General features: G+C 35.5%; 1 long non-coding RNA gene across 2 annotated transcripts in view; it reads left to right on the top strand.

Moving 5' to 3' along the window:
* The window catches only part of LOC137626315 (uncharacterized), a 48,490-nt gene extending 36,565 nt beyond the window's left edge, over positions 1-11,925 (top strand). Inside the window, exons 3-5 of one of the 2 annotated variants that reach the window (XR_011041005.1) lie at positions 4,046-4,152; positions 11,497-11,653; positions 11,690-11,925. This is a non-coding gene — a long non-coding RNA (uncharacterized lncRNA). Of the gene's footprint in view, positions 1-4,045; positions 4,153-11,496 lie in introns of both variants that reach the window. The other variant, XR_011041004.1, reaches the window with a different exon arrangement.
* Positions 11,926-12,500: the final 575 nt, after the last annotated feature.

Raw genomic sequence — 12,500 nt, 5'->3', positions numbered from 1 at the left:
AAGCTCTTGGTGATAGGAGGATAGATGTGAAAGAGGCAAGAGAGCGTGCTAAAAATAGGAATGAATGGCGAGCGATTGTGACGCAGTTTCCGCGCTATGAAGCTTCATCTGTTATGGATAACGGGGTAGGGTGGGCTGTGGCACCCTAGCAGTACCAGCCAAACTCGGTTGAGTCCCTTGTCAGGCTTTGAGGAACATAGAGAGGAGAGGTCCACTTTTTGGTTTCATTCGTTTGATGTTGGCTACCCCCCAAAATTGGGGAAGTGCCTTGGTATATGTATGTATGTATGTACCCCTTGTTTGACACGAGGATATTGTATATTTTTTTTTTTCACTTGCATTGACTAAAGCTTTTGTAAATTCCATAGTGTGTGAATTATATTCAGTGAATTACTGTGAACGTTCCTTGTGGTAATATAGCTGTATACGCTGGTTTTGCTCAAATAAGGTTTATCAAGAGTGAGTTAGGGTGAGGCCAGGAATTTTATGTTGATGCTGGCAGTATTGTATTAATATTTCATACTTTTCTCTTAAACAATAAAATAAAAGTAGACTGTAATCAATTTCGTCTAAGGGGAAAAGTGCCATGATGAGTCTCTTATTTTGGTTTTCACATTTTTTTCTCTTTTTAAGTCTAGTTCTAGGCATCCGAAGTATTTTCCTACCATTTTACAATGTTTCTGTCGAATGACAGTATATCTTTGGTTACAAGTATAATTCATTCAGATGTTCCCAAAGAAGCTCGTTGATCTCTGTCTTGCCCATCTCCAACCCCATTGTCTTTTCAAGGACACAGTTTTGTCAACTGCCTCCTACATGGGTTCGAATCCCTCCAAATCATGTTCAATAAGGCATTAGGACGACGGGGTCTTCAAAGCAGATTTGTTGCTTCTGATGGTGACCTCTTCCCAGACATTTTCAATTATTTTGAGGCAGTTGACAATATGGAAATGCTCTGACCAAAATTCTCAAAGGCTGAGTTGGCTTTTGAAGTTTGAGTGACCTGCTGATTCATGGGCTGGAGTATTATTTTAGTGCTTTTTGGTGGTAGGAACTTGATCTTTATTGATTTCAACTCCAGCATTAGGTCATCTCAAAGGCCTAAAGGATGGGCAGGAGCATTGTCCATGAGTGAAATGGCTTCGAATGGGAGGTTCTTTTGCACAAGGTATCTTTTGACCGCAATACCAAAAATTTACTCGACTCATTCCACAAACAAAATGTGGGTTACTCAAGCTTTTTTTTTACTTCTTTGACCTGATTGCTATTGTACCTTACGCTTTTTGAAGGCTTGTGGATTATGAGTATACTGTGCACCAGGAACGGGTTAATTTGCAATCCCCACTGACATTAGCACATAACAACGGGTAGATAGTATTTCATGGGGTCCTGACCCAGAATTACCTTTTTTGCTGTTGTAAGGAAGGTCTCCAGGTTCCTATACTTTAAAAAAAAAAAAAAAAAAGCTTCTTGTCGCAATAAAAAATCTAATGAGGTATGTAAGACTTGAAATCCACGAGCCTTTTTAAAATCGGACACGAATACCTCTGCTGCCTTGACATCGAAGCTTGCGGGCTCCCCGTGTCGCTCAACACACTGGATGCTAGTTCTCTTGAAAATCTCAAACCAGCTCTGCCTCGCCTTGACCATTTATTTTTATTTTTCTACTCGCGTACCTGGCTCCTTTTTCAAAAGGTCACTATACAATACAATATTTTTTACACATTAGTAATTGTATCACCTGCTAACTAGTCATTCGTTAATAATTGTATCACCTGATAAGTCATTCGTTAATAATTGTATCACTTGCTAACTAGTCATTCGTTAATAATTGTATCACCTGCTAACTAGTCATTATTCTAGCTAGGCAGCAAGATTTCAAGGTTATCAAGAACATGTGATCTTTGTTATCTCAATGTTATCACAGCTTTCGCAACATCAATTGATTTGAAATCCTTCAGACTTTTACAATTTAAGGATGTACAGTTAAACCAGGTCGGTCACACGAGTACCTTGTTCATGCTTCGCGATTAGATTTTAATTTCTACAGTAATCATCTTGGGAGCCATTACCACGATACTATACAGTACTGTTCAATTAAAAATGCAGCAGGAAATGTTTTCGTGGCGAACGATAGTGATAACAATTGATCAAAGAATAATTCCAAAGATGCTCCCCCAAGGTGATGCTTGTACGAAAGTGGAAGAGTCTGAGGCTAGCAAGGGGGAGTATCGAGCTAATTATAAAAAATGGGGTAAAAATCTTGTGACCACACAAGGATGCAAGAGCACCACGTGATAGTTTCCTTTATTGCTTGTTAACTAAAAATGTCTAAATGGTACGAAAATTTTCTTCGTAGACCGATAAAGATACCCGTATCCTGAATAAAATTTGTATTCTCGTATTCAGTTACTTTTAACCAAAATCAAATGTATATTCTCCCATTCAAAGTTACTCGTAACCTAATCCTAATTTGTATTATCATATTCAGTTACTCGTAACTCCGGGTTCTACAATACTGTATGGTATTGGATGGCTTGAGTGCTGGATTGGTCGATGTTTTAATGTGATGTTTTTTTTCGTATAGAATTGTTATTATTATTACAAACTAAGTTATAACCCCAGTTGGAAAAGCTAGATGCTATAAGCCCAAGGGTTCCAATAGGGAAAAATAACCTAGTGAGGAAAGGAAACTAGGAAGTAAACAAACAGAAGTAATAATAAAAATATATCAAGAACAGTAGCAACATTAAATTAGGTCTTTCATATACTGTGTAAACTATAAAAACATGAAAAAAAAGAGGAAGTAGCCACTGAACAATTACATTGTAGTAGAGTTGTTTTAATTCCCTAGATTTGTATCATTGTATTAGTTTACCTAGGGACTTGTTGTCAGATTTAAAAGGTGAAATTGATATTGGTCCCCCCTAATGTTTTTCCCTGGGATTCACGACATTTTAACTGAAATTATGAATAAGGCAGTTACTTGATTATATATTTTTTTCTTATTTAAAATGGTAGTTGGAAAGTATGAATTTAATTTCTATCGAAATCACATGCAGTATGTAGATATCTAGTGATGCAAGGTTTTTAGTAGTATGCAACATTTTGGCATAGGTTATGTATATCTGATGCTGTGCGTGAAGTTTCTATAAGGAGATGTAATTTCTTTTTTTATAGAATTTTGATGACCAAAATGTCCTTCCTTAAAGTCATGGTTTTGAATTTTAAGGCATGTTAATTACGACCACAATACCAGTTTTACTGAGTAACAGTAGCTGTGCGTATCTTTAATAATTCATAGATTTTTAGTATTTTTTTAATACCATGGATATTTTCTTTTCTACTTAGGATGACCTGGGGTCCCTAGGATGTATGGGTTTGTCTGAGTTGTTGATGCCTTAATAGCCCTTTCCTTGTTCTTGAAATCTTGTGATACCCTTGGTTTAATAGTTGTTTCTCTGTGGGTGCAGTGTGAAGGTTAAAGTAGGTATATGTTAGTAATATATGTTGGTTTTTCTCTTTGGTCCTGGAGTTTAGATTTTCCTTGTGATCTGTGGCTTTGCTTTTCGGGGTAAGAATATGGCTCCCTTTAGATTAGGATTAATTTTAGTTTTAGCTTGAATTGACACTAGTAAGGGTGATAAACATATTGGGATTCTGCCTGTGTAAGCACTGTGACTTAGTTGATTGAAGTTACTTGAGTGCATACTAGTCGTTATATGGATGCTGATAGTCTGGGCTCAATTTATGAGGTGCATGGGGAGGAAGGTGTGCTAGGTACTGTATGCATCAGAATGGGTTGTCTTTTCATTTGGCTATGGGAACAGAGGAAAGTATTGTGTTAAAAAAGGGGAGGACTAGTTTGTTGCTTTTAAAACTAGTGTGTTCTGTGGTTAGCACTTAAGTCAATGCGAAAATGTAAGCTAATATGACCCGTCAAACTTTCTCTCTCTCTCTCTCTCTCTCTCTCTCTCTCTCTCTCTCTCTCTCTCTCTCTCTCTCGATAAGCAACAATAAAGTTAAATATTTCATTTTTTTTCAGGTTACCGATCCTCGACTGCCACCCTGGACATCTGATATCAAGCTCAAATATCATCAAGCTCAACTCCTCTTCGACACTAATAATGCCCAAAAAGTGACTGATATCAAGTGAATATAATATAATTTATTATAGAGACTTAACTTTCCTTTAACCTTAATACCTCTAACACTCGTATGAAATGTAATATTGGTGGCTTGGTTATTAACAGGTTATGGGTTTGAAATCTTGAGAACTGACATTAAACTCAGTAGCCTTACGGTACTAACAAATCAAAATTTTAATGTGGAATTCCTAATTACTTACATACGAACTGGATGGGCTTTAACAAATTTAGAATTATAGATTTGATATTTGAAAAAATTCCACATTTTCCTGTACAAGGCACTGTTCTACCAAGCATGAGAGGAAAAACTACAGCTTTTAGTCTGTATCATAGTGTAAGAAAGTAAGATTCACATTTTAACCAATATATGTAATTTAAAACGCCAGAGAAACTCAGTTTCAAGTGCCACAGAAACTAACAAACTTCCCAAACTGAAGGTATAGAGAAAAGTTAGTAGGGGGAAAAAATCTACAGACGCATTTTGGTAAAAATTAAAACTGTAAAATAAAAAAGCTCTGCTCCACATATTCTTTGACGGTTTGCTTAAGCAATTAATTAGTTGGGGATAAGAGCCAAGAACCTTTTGAGTCGTTAGCGAGTAATAGTTATTTTTTTTTTTTGTAATTTCATACTTAATATAATCTGTTTCGTCACATGCAATAGAAATTGTGTAATTTCGATTCTGTTTTAAGAAAGTTTTGACCTGCCAGAAAACATATTGTAAACTACGAGACAAATTTTTGTTCATTGCTCTTCGATGAAAATTGTTAAACTACCCTTATAATTCTAAAGTTAACCTTGATTTTGTTACTATTTTCAATTTCTAGTTTCACCGTATTTGATTTCTCAATTGCAATGAGGCAAGTGTATTTTAGAGTTCAAATATAAGAAGATCGACCTATTTCCTCTTTGGTAAAAGATTTCTTGAATAGCTGAAGGGTACTCGTCATTATCATCTCCATATATATTATTTCCATTTTCTCGTCGGCTTTTCCCTTACTTGGGTTATACGAATTAGGCGTTCTTTCCAAGCCTCTCATACTTTAGCAATTTCCTGCAGAATTCACACAAAGCCTAGCCAGTTTTTCCCATTTTTACATACCCACTTCTTTTCTGATTAATTGTCCCGCATCTTATAGTTTCATTTTCCCAAAATAGTTCAGTATTCAAGAACTCTTGTGATTTTTAGCATAAACCTTGTATATTTTAATCAAGGCATTATATAGTTAACCATTTTCTAAATCTTATTAGCACCCACATAGCATCCATGTTAGTACGGGATCTTTTGCAGTCTCCCCCACCTTCGTCTAGACTACTACCAGGACCCACTAAGTACTAAGCTCCTACTGGATCTCGATGCTCGTTTTGCAGTTCAATGTAACTTAAATATTCTATCTATCAATATTTGCATTTACTAAAACAAGATTTTTTTTTCCTTGAAAACCTTTTGTCTATCTTGGTCCCTTGTCACACGCTTCCTCGAGATGATACAAACTAGTTTTGTGAAATTTTTCTTTATCCCACTAGACTACTGTTATTGACACCTCGAGCCAGAAGAAGGCTAATCATTCAGGCTAAAGCTAATAACATTTCTTGCTTTCATCTAGCAATCCTATCATTACTTTAACATGGCCTGGCAATGTTCATCATTATAGTGCACCTTATTTCTTATAGTTTCATTGTTGCACTTTTATTTCCCCACCCTTCTGGTTCAATACATTATTTTTATTAATAAAAAGCTGAGGTATTTCTATTATTACCAGACCATTGGATTCAGGTATTCAAGATTGTTGTGCCTATACTGTATAACAATATTTCCCCATTTCCTATTTTTCTCTAGTCATGAGATATCACGCATTTGTTTCATTCTTTATTTTCACCTTTTATTTTACCAAGTGTAATTTTTCTTTAGACAATTCACTATCCTTTATATTTAGCTTTAATTCTCTTGTTGAGATAGGCGAGACATTACTTCCTTTACCATACAAGCCTCTTTAGCTTACTGGTAATATTCTCTCAGCAACTACGATTGTGGGATGCATTATTATACAGGGTTGCCAGGTTTGGCCATTTTTTCAGGGCAAAAGCCTCAAATTTGGCCCTTTTGAAATTGGTTGGCCCTGGGTAACTGCATGAAAAAAGGTTGGCCTTAAATGCTATACTTTTGGCCTTTTAAAACTGGTTGATTAAAAGTTGGCCTTTTCTGTATTTAGAAAACTTGGCAACCCTGTGTGGGCACACTACTAGAAGTGTTGAGCAAAGTGCTGCAATCTACGCACACTGCGTCATTTTTAGTTTCTTCCAGCAGTAGCGTTACAACCTTCTTGCTTTTTATCTCCCAATTTCTAATTCATGCCATGTATATCAGGCTGTTTCTTAGGTTATTTATAATTTGCTTATTGCATCCTTCCTGCTTTTCCCTTTGAATTTTCGTAGGTCTCAGCACCTAAACTAATGTTCTGTTGTATCAGCCACCTCTACGTAAACACGTGAGCTTCATTTCCATTCCTGTTTCAATAATTTATCCTCAAACCTAGCATTTTCAACGTTAACTTATTTACTTTGATAACTCTCATGTTCAGTTAACCGATATAATGCGTCCTGTCGTTCCTAATTATAGACTTCAACTTTGTCCTAATTATCCTACCCCTTTGTGCATTAGACTGGGTAAGGTCTGTTTGGGGTGCAGATATCTATGGTTATCTTAGGATACGTCCCTGATTATACACGATATATTCGGATAGTCGTTTATTATTATTATTATTATTATTATTATTATTATTATTTGCTAAGCTATAACCCTAGCTGGAAAAGCAAAATGCTATAAGCCCAGGGGCCCCAACAGGGAAAATAGCCCAGTAAGGAAAGGAAAGAAGGAAAAATAAAATATTTTAAGAAGAGTAACATTAAAATAAATATTTCCTATATAAACTATGAAAACTTTAACAAAACAAGAGGAAGAGAAATTAAATAGAATAGTGTGCCTGATTGTACCCTCAAGCAAGAGAACTCTAACCCAAGACAGTGGAAGACCATGGTACAGAGGCTATGGCACTACCCAAGACTAGAGAACAATGGTTTGATTTTGGAGTGTCCTTCTCCTAGAAGAGCTGCTTACCATAGCTAAAGAGTCTCTTCTACCCTTACTAAGAGGAAAGTAGCCACAGAACAAATACAGTGCAGTAGTTAACCCCTTGAGCGAAGAAGAATTGTTTAGTAACCTCAGTGTTGTCAGGTGTGTGAGGACAGAGGAGAATCTGTTAACAATAGGCCAGACTATTCGGCGTATGTGTAGGCAAAGAGAAAGAACCGTAACCAAAGAGAAGGATCCAACGTAGTACTGTCTGGCCAGTCAAAGGACCCCATAACTCTCTGGCGGTAGTATTTCAACGGGCGGCTGGTGCCTGACGGTAATTCTGTTGTAATATCAATAGCAGAAATATACTGTAGAAAGTTGCCAGAAGGAACTTTCATCAGGACGACATGGCTATATCACCCAAAAATACGATTTTTCCTAAGTCAAAATCCCTTATATTTTCCTTTTAATTTCATTGGTCATTTTACCTTTAATTTATTATTTCTTGCTTTTTATAGTTTCTTACATCTTCAGCTTTAATTTTGTTTTTCTAACAGACTTTCCCCCAACATTCCTTTATTTCATCTTCAACCATTTATCAAAACCTTTATCATCTGATATAATGAAGTTCTGAAAAAAAAAAAATAATTTTTACACTTCTATTCTATGCTAGCTATATGCCTCACTTCCTATTAGCTCCCATTATAATGTGGTTTCAAATGGTTTCCGGTAATTTGATTGTAAGGTGTAATTAGCTCCCATTATAATGTGGTTTCAAATGGTTTCCGGTAATTTGATTGTAAGGTGTAATACCAATGTGCCAAATATGTTCAAGTATTTATATTTGTTAATATGTTGAACCACATACCACATACTTTTTTTTTTTGGCTTATGCTTATACTATGGTCTTCAGAAAACCGTTCCCTTTCATATTTAAACTCCTATACAGTTTGCCATTCAATCTTGAGCCTTATCTGTAATATTTGTAAAAAAAAAAAAAAAAAAAATCGTATTACTGTACAGTTGACTTCAAGAGTGATTCTAGCAGTAAATTTTCCAGCTCTTACATACTGAGGCAGTTGCTAATACGTTTTCCTATTACTAGTTTCTTATTACTGTGGCACATGTCATCCACATATATCAGAGCCTCTGTTGTAATATTTGATAGTAAGTTTTCCTGCATACTGTATTAAGTTTGTTACGAATCATTTGACATATCTCGAAATTCCATCCCCAATCCCTCGCAGTATTGCTTTTGATGTCACAATTACTCCAATATCAAATGCACATCGCAATCTTCAACCTCAATCTACAAACACTTGCCAAACTTCGGAAGTTTGCAATCTGACAAGCAGCTTGCCATACTGGCCCAGAGCCCACAATTATTTAACTTGATAAGCAGCTTATCAAGTACTGAAAATAAAATGAACTGACTATAATTATGTATGTAAACATTACCGTGAAAGTTTGAACGACCGAAAGACTACCAGTCGAACCCTGCTTATATGTTAAACTTCGAAGCCACGCCCCCTAGTTATTATTCACCTAGTTCAAACGAAATGAATTATATTTCCACCATTACGCCTTGTCACGACAAAATAAAAATGTTTCAACTACTACACTTGTTTGCTATCAATGTGTATGGGCAAATGAAACCGTTACTCCCAGGCGATTTTCTCATATTTTAAACCTTTCCTCCACACTATCAAAATAGGCTGTTTCCCTGTAGCCATTTAAAACTTCTCCCGCCAACATTCCCTCTTGAATGTGCACTCCTTGCTACCTTATTGTGAATATTTCGTGGAATATCTTTAATCTTCGTTAGTACTTATTTACCCCTGCCACTTGCATCACACCTGCATTCTACCTTCATCCTATGTCATTTTCTTGAATAACTATAACACTAAAATTCAAATTTTTCCTATGGCATTGCTAGTTATTTAATGCCAGTTTTCCATCTGATCTCTTGTTCATAAAAGACTCATGTTCGATTTCAGTACCAATACCACGTCCCAATCTTTAGTTTGTCATCTGGCTGCAATTACAATTAGATCAGAATTATTCGTGTCACCGATCAATCATTGCCTAGAAAATCATATTAGTTGAGCATAAAACACTATAGAATAAAAGTTACTCTGAAGGTGAAAGTCCGAAACAATATTAGACTCTAGGAGTTTCTCATATCAAGAAGGTGACAGAAAGCAGTCCCATTATCGACCTTAACATGTCTCATAACCCACATGACTCAATCACTTGAGTAAATTTAATTAGGCTGTCCAGGTTTCAAAACGATGTTTACCAATTAGGAATTAAATTAAAGGAAATATTGTGAGAATTAAATATTCCAATTTATTCGAGCATTATTGATATTCAATTAGATGTATTACATCTGGGGATCTCAATCTGTTTCACGTCAAGTACCCCCTGAGTTATAAGACCATTTACCTTTCCCCTTGTAATGTAACATCGAAGAAAATGGTAATCTAATTAACTACAGATGATATTGAGAAAAAATATTGATATTCCAAGTATTTTACAAATACTACACATGCAGGAGTGAAGCAATATTTCCTTTATCAAACAATTCTGAACTTCAGTACGTTGATGGCTGTGCATGTTAGTTACAAACAAGTTACTCAATTCGAGAAGCAGTATTGGACAGATGGAATTGTAGGTCATGTTCCACACTCAAGCCATTTGGTCACGGAAGGGGTTCCAAATGTATCTTTTGTAAAGGATTAGTTCATCATATGTACGAACTCCTCTTAGGCGTTATATGAGAGAATGCAGAATTACAGTGAATGGATTTCTAATAAATTTTATCCTAATTCTCTCTCTCTCTCTCTCTCTCCTCTCCTCTCTCTCTCTCTCTCTCTCTCTCTCTCTCTCTCTCTCTCTCTCTCTCTCAGCATATTCAAGTATTTGAAATATTTGTTCTTAGCCATCTAAGTATCCCTTATTATCAATTTTTGAAACCCCGGGAGTTCGGGAACCACAGGTAGAGAACCCCTGAATTACGTTATAGGGAGATACGATATTGAATTAGATGTAATACATTGACTAAAAATTAGTTATGAATAGTAATTCAGTAGTCTTTTTGTTGAACTATTAACAGTAATTTAGTGGTTGGATAAGAAACGTTGCGTAGTTGCGAGAAAGATATGATCTTAGCATTCTTGTTATATGCCTTTGTTTTCCAACTATGATTCCAGTGAGGTGTCATATCACACTTGAGATATTTGAAAGCAGCCAAACTATCCCCCCCCACCCTTTGTTTTACTACCAAATACTATTACTGTTCATAGAATGTCACGTGTCAGGATATAAAATGATAGTAGGTCTTCTTACTGGGGAGTAATTAAATTTTGAAGCTTAAAATAATGTTGGTACTGTATTTGAACGTTATGTGATATCTCAAGTATGACCTTGTCCTTTAAAATAATTTACTTGTTTTCATGTCAGTAACATGCATTTTTACATGTTAGTCCACCTCTAACTTTGACCTTGGGCTGTAGTAACTATATAAAGATGTCACTTAAAACTTTTACAATTTTCATTAATACAAGTGTTCGATTCTTGAAATATAATACGAATATTAACGTTTTTACTTGATAGTTCCTATTAGTGCTATTAAAACGACAAAAAGGCTTACAATGATTAAAATATCACATTTTTTTTTGTGGCTGTCTGCCTTAACTAGAGGAAATAGAAATTGTTTGAATCAATGGTTGTCTGGTGATATTCATTCCAATGACTCATGTATAACCCACAAGCCAGCATTAAATAGATGGTTGGTTTTTCACCCCATTAGTGAATAAAAAATTCTTGAAGGAATTATAAGACTGTGGTGTGCTTATGGGTGTTACAAATGTAAATTGAGTAATGTAACGGAGTATGAACAATTATGGGTTGCTTATGGGTGTTACAAATGTAAATTGAGTAATGTAACGGAGTATGAACAATTATGGGTTAAATAAGAAATATCTTACGGTGTAGTACAATTAGATCACATACCATTTCTCTAAGTTCTAATAAGGTATTTTTAGAGTCTATTATTGAATAAAATGTGACATATCTATTTTTTTTATCAACTAAATGTGTTCAAACCTGTATTTATATGTCACAATTTCTAATACATACCAGATGGTATTGCACATTGACTTTGTCGTCAATATTTCCAAAGCACAAAGCTCCAAATAGTCGTCAATATTTCCAAAGCACAAAGCTCCAAATGATTTATGTTATTATAAATTTTGTCGCCAATTATTCCAGATTTACGGAGACGCGAGAAGGCTCCAGAAATGTAGGGTTAAAGTGGACTGAAAGCAGAGGTTTATGAACAATAAGCTATACCAGAAGGAAGGGGGAGGCCCCTGCAACTTGCCGTGAAGAGGTTTAGGATACGAGGAGGCATTTTCGCCGTGAAGAGGTTTAGGATACGAGGAGGCATTTTCGCCGTGAAGAGGTTTAGGATACGAGGAGGCATTTTCGCCTTATCTCCCAAAATTAAGAAGAAATTATACCAGTTGGCAACTTCTAGTACCTGTTTTGGATTTTAAACACCATTACTACATACAATATTGTCAAATACTGTGAACCATTACTACATACAATATTGTCAAATACTGTGAACTAAAACATGTACTTCAATTTGTCAAATACTGTGAACTTTGTATAATAAAAACATGTACTTCAATTATGTATTTATTTCCAACCACTGATTTCAATTGATGCTAAAGGCTGATTTTGTTAAATAACACTAAAGGTAATTGGTAGTTATATTTATTCTCCAAGTTTACACAACAAACTTTTTCCCGCCAAAAACTTAAATTATTTTGGACAAAATGTCAGCTTGGTCACTTACAAACATCACTAAGGTCAACAACAATGCCAAACCTCGTACATCATTCGTCAGTGATATATCGCTGTCGTAGTTCGTCAACAAGTACGAAAAAAAAAAAAAAAAAAAAAAATTAAAAACTGAGGTGTCCAGATATATTTTCCATTTGCCCTGGATGACCGGCTCCTAGTCAATTCTTGGGTACCCCCCCCCCCCCCCCTCCCCAACCTCCGCGCGAAATCTCTTCTGTCGAGTTTGTCATAACATCTCATCGCAGCTCTTTACAATATGTAAAAGAAACCAAACTATTAGCACTATTGTTTTTCTCAAACAAACTTCTCAACCAAACTTTTTGTGACGAAATATATATAAAATAAATAAAAACCTCCATGTAACTAAGTTCCTCCAACAATGCAACTTTTCAAATTGCTCGAGT

Source organism: Palaemon carinicauda, chromosome 33, assembly GCF_036898095.1.
Source record: "Palaemon carinicauda isolate YSFRI2023 chromosome 33, ASM3689809v2, whole genome shotgun sequence".
In the NCBI taxonomy this organism is placed as follows: Eukaryota; Metazoa; Arthropoda; class Malacostraca; order Decapoda; family Palaemonidae; genus Palaemon; species Palaemon carinicauda.
The sequence above is the reverse complement of the archived record's forward strand: the minus strand, read 5'-3'. Positions and strand labels throughout refer to the sequence as shown.